The sequence below is a fragment of the Pinus tabuliformis genome, chromosome X (genome assembly GCF_031772625.1).
Source record: "Pinus tabuliformis cultivar Carrire ecotype Pingquan chromosome X, CPIR1, whole genome shotgun sequence".
NCBI classification, from domain to species: Eukaryota; Viridiplantae; Streptophyta; class Pinopsida; order Pinales; family Pinaceae; genus Pinus; species Pinus tabuliformis.
In genome coordinates, this window is record NC_142308.1 from 1,526,097,508 (window position 1) to 1,526,102,487 (window position 4,980).

Here is a 4,980-nt window from a genome sequence, read left to right on the forward strand (position 1 = left end):
GATAAATTGTGAAAACCAAGACTTACCCATTATGATCACTAGTTAAAAATGGTAGCAAGATCTTTGCATCAAAGAGGACACCATCGGGTAAGATTTTGACAAACCTTATTTAATGTAGTTGTTAGTCTATATAGACTATGATGCTTTCTGTTTTGATTTGTTAATATATTTGTTTTAAAAGAAAAAAATAAAGATAAATTTAGTACCAAAGATAACAATTTTTAATATAATTGTTTGGGGCAATTCTCAGAATTGCCGAGTGGTGGGGCAATTCTCAGAATCGCCCAGCCACCGCCCCGCCACCACCCGGGGCGATTCTCAGAATCGCCCAGCCACCACCCCGCTACCACCCGGGTGGTGGCGGGGCGGTGGCTGGGCGATTCTGAGAATCGCCCCACCACCCGGCGATTCTGAGAATCACTATTATCACCATTTTAAATGCCGATAATGTTATATGTTGAGACTGTTATTATTATTTACATGTATTCTTGTCTGTAGGCGTATACTCTATATCCTGGATTGAGTTACTTCTATAGATAGTCTATAGATATGTCAATTGGCTTGTAAAGCGTCTGTTCATGAATATTATTGTAAAGCATTTGAAACCTCAGCACATCAACATTGCTTTCAATCATAAACAATGGACTCTATTATTTGAGTATATTCAACATGATTCTCGGTGATCAGTGGTTTATATGAATATATGTAGAGCCTCCGATGCCCTGGGTTTTTTAAGAAATACTGGGTGCAATTCAGAATCATGTTATTAGGGGGGCGAGGGCTTCCACCTTGGTGTTAGTTATTTATTGGGTTTGTTGGGCCGATCGACGCTGGAATTAACAGAAATATCATTCTTGGGGCATGTCATTTCAAGGATTTTTAGGAAGATCCCAACCAACGTGCGTTGAGAATTAACCCTGGGCTAATTGAAGTAAACTTTCACCAGCATATGGCAAAATCACAATATAATAAACAAAAATATTACTATAATGATCATTGTCCCTCTTAAGATGATAAGAGGGTCGACTTTGATTCCTAATATTATTACAGTGATGATTACTGTTAATCTAAATGTTGATAAGATAGTGAGTTTGTGCTTTATGTGTGCACAAAGAGTTCAACACAAACCTTGAAACAATATATATTGAATATCATTATAATAATTCTTCAGGTTCTGTCGCATTGTTCTAAGTGGAAATCACCAAAAAACAAACAAATTAAATTAATGCCATTGAAATTCAAGAGCCCAAAGATTTTCAGGTTCTGTAAACATCCTACCTTTGGTCAAGTCTTGGTGCTATGAATATCACAACTTCGTATTGACCCTTTTAACTGGCAAACAGTTTCAAGCCCTTCCTATTATATCCTTACTCCTTCCATTGTTAAATGAGAAATGCAGTCAGATGCATTGAAGCTAATTAGATTAATACGTTAGAAAATGGTGAGAATTCAGTTAAAGGGGAAATTATGATAATTTAAAGTTAAATTGACATTGTTGAATCTATTTATGTAATGCTATATATTCAAAACTATAATTTAAATGATAAAAAATTACAATATAAACAGTAATTCAGAAATCATGCAGACAGATTTCAACAAAAAGACCCAGAAAAAACCCTCACTATAGAACGCCCTCACTACAGAACGCCATTTCAGAGTAAAACCCTCCAATTCGCTGAATTTGGTAATTTTAAGTGGCTTTCTAGGAAGTGTTAGTGCAAGATGTTTTAAGCATGTAAGTTAATATCCTCCCGATCTTATATTTTTAATTTTTATCCCGAGGTTTAAGACAACATTTTTGGAGTCTTATGGCCATTCTCGTCCATGTGACCCTTGACAAGTTCCCTTAAAATTAGAGTCAGGAGCTTACAATCAAACATCTATGTTGGTGTGGTATATTTGTCTGGATACGTCTAGAATGGTGTAAGCAATTAGTTATGTTCAATGGTTCTGTTATGTTCCAAGGGTTTGTCTGGCAAATATGTCCCATGGTTTTTAGTCTCTCCAACAAATTGTGTTTTTAACTGTTGAGTTCACCGTTAACTGTGAAGTTTGGAGTCATATATGAGCTCAAGACCTTTATAAAATTTGTTTTCCCACAAGATTAGTGTGTTTCTGAATTTTACTGTGTTTTTAATTGTTGAGTCCAGACTCCACTGTTAACTGTGAAGTTTGGAGTCATATATGAGCTTCATGACCTTTAGAAAATTTGTTTTCCCACAAGATTACTGTGTCTCTGAATGTTGTCATGTGTCACACATTAGCTCTTCTTTGGAGGATAGAAATCTTAGCACCACTCTAGCTGGAACTCAAGTAATTGTAGAATTTCATGTTGAAGTATGTTATTTACGGTGTCGGGTTTACCTTCATGTTTTTACAATAGATATGTCAATGGATATTGCAAAAATGTACCTTTTAGTATGCTTATTTAGAATGTTTATTTACTGTCTTTAAGTACATTGTTTGTTGAGAATGGTTAAGGTAGTGGCTGCAACGGATGATGCATGCAATTTCAATGTTCATTCATCCTAAACAGCTTAAACAACTTATCACATGGATAATGGATGCGTTTGCCGATTGGTCTTAGAGTAATGTCAAGTGAGTTTGGTTCCAATAAAGAACCATTGTGGTAGCTCTAATTAATTGTTCTTTTAGAGTTTCATATTCAAGACATCGCCATCTCATCAGTTACAGATCTAATTATCCTCTGCGGTTCCCAATGCTGTAATAACTATTGTGTTGGCTAGTACTTTTTTCTGAAGAATTTTATTTCATATGCCTATGTTTTCAATAGATTGTTTAAATTGGACATAGTTCTGGTTGGCAATACCCTTGGTACCTTTTTATAGTGTGTTAGATATCATACTTGAAATTAGTCTATTGTTAGTAAACAATTCTTGTATTTTTGTCTCTTAAATTATTTTTCCCTCAGGCGGGGCGCATTCGTTGCAGGTGGAAAATATATTGTTTGAAGGCAAGTCAGAATATCAAGATGTGATGGTATTTCAGGTTTGGCTTCATTTTATCAACAATAGGACTGTGCCAAAGATAACAATTTTTAATATAATTGTTTGGGGCGATTCTCAGAATCGCCTAGCCAGGTGGGCCGGTGGCTGGGTGATTCTGAGAATCGCCCCACCACCCAACAATTCTGAGAATCACTATTATCACCGAAAATAAACTTTGCAAGCCTTTCTTTCACATATATGGTTAGGACAAGACACTGGAGGCTCATGTGACCCTGAGTAGTGCGGCTAGTGGGTGGAAGCAGCGTCAGTCTTGCCCAAGTTTGATTTGTGTGGGACTATGAGATCCAGCGTTAAATATTTATGTGCATAGAGAGGCTTCTTCAATTCACTGTTAAGATCTGTGTGGAAGAATTGTGGGGAGACTACAAACATTTTGTGTCGGGCCTATCTGCTGATATCAAGCAATTGCATTGGAATTCTACCTCGTTCTCCAACTAAAAGTAGACACATACATTCAACCATAGATTTACTCTCGAACGCGTGCACAAGAAGGGCTATAATGTGTTGCATCTTAACGGACTCCATGTTCGCCGCTGGGTGCTTCCTCCTCCCACAGGAGAAGGGAAGGAATCTGAAGTCATTCCCACTGATATTTATATTGGTTTTTGATCTGTCCTCGAATCTTTCCGGCCTGAATTCGAAAGGCTCGTCCCACAATTTGGGTCATGTGCAAAACCCCATATGTTGACAAACATAATGATTTTAGAGGGGATTCTGTAGCCTGCAACATCCACGACCTTTTCATTTAAATGGGGATCCGTCAACAGAACCAACGGATGGAGACGAAGAGCTTCCATCACGACGTAATCCAGTTATGGAATCTACCACATGTCATATTCATCCACCAGCCGACCATCGCCCACGACTCTGTCTATTTGTCCTTGCAGTTTTTTCAAAACCCTCTGGTTTTGTATCAGCTCTGCCATTGCCCATTCAATTCTAGTCGTCGTAATATCTACATCGAACAATGGCACATCCTGACGCACACAAACATAGATTCAAATTGAGCTGTAAATTGTAAAGTTTGAAACAAATTGAAACATATCATCATTAATCCCATAAGGTATTTTTCTGAGAGCTATTCTTGGCCTTGGAGGGACAAGAAAATATGCAAAAAATCCTTGGTCTCCTCCCTCATACTCCCCAATGATTATTTTTCCAGGTCATGCCTATGGTTGTCTATAATGAGCCTGTACACTCTCTCCAAATTTTTGCTTACTCTTTTGACTCTTCGATCATAGCCCTGCAAATCCAACCAATTCAAAAGAGGAACAAGGTCGCTAACAATTAAGGTGTCGATGTTAACCATAACATCTTTCACATCCTCCATGAATGATTCCATTTCCTTAGCTATAGGAGGGTGGGACTGAGTATATTTGCTTCCACATAGCATTCCAGATAAGAAAATAAAACAAGGAGCAATATCATCCCTGTTGAACAACCTGTCAAAGAAATTTCGTGCTCAAATTTTCAATGTGAAATCCCCAATACCAACGTATTTGAAATCCAGGGTGCAGATGTATCATTGAATGCATTTAAATTCATGTATTATCCACCAATTTTCAAGGAGTCAGAGTTGTGGACGCACTCCAAATGAGGAGAGTTGTCAAGTTGCCAAAATATTGAAAGTATTAATGGAACCAACAACGGAGACAGATGGCCCCCACTGGTCACGTCAACCAGCTTGAGCAACATACCCCGTTCCTCTATGTTCGCGCCATTGAATGTCATCATCAGTGGTGAAGTCTTTCTCAGAACTAGGTTTTGATAAGTAGTAATATGCAACTATGGAACTCAACGTTTATATCGTGCATGATTTCTTGACACTAGCCCACTCCATGAAGAAAGAATGTTTTTGTAGCATGTATCATATAGATTTCTGTTTGAATATCATTCAGATTTTCATAAGGAGTTAAGTCTTCCCTATCATCATGTTCTGGTTTCAAGGGAA

The 4,980-nt window shown here is 37.7% G+C and overlaps 1 pseudogene; it reads right to left on the minus strand.

Moving 5' to 3' along the window:
* Positions 1 to 3,413: 3,413 nt before the first annotated feature.
* Positions 3,414 to 4,422, minus strand: LOC149145856 (cytochrome P450 782C1 pseudogene; annotated as a pseudogene).
* Positions 4,423 to 4,980: the final 558 nt, after the last annotated feature.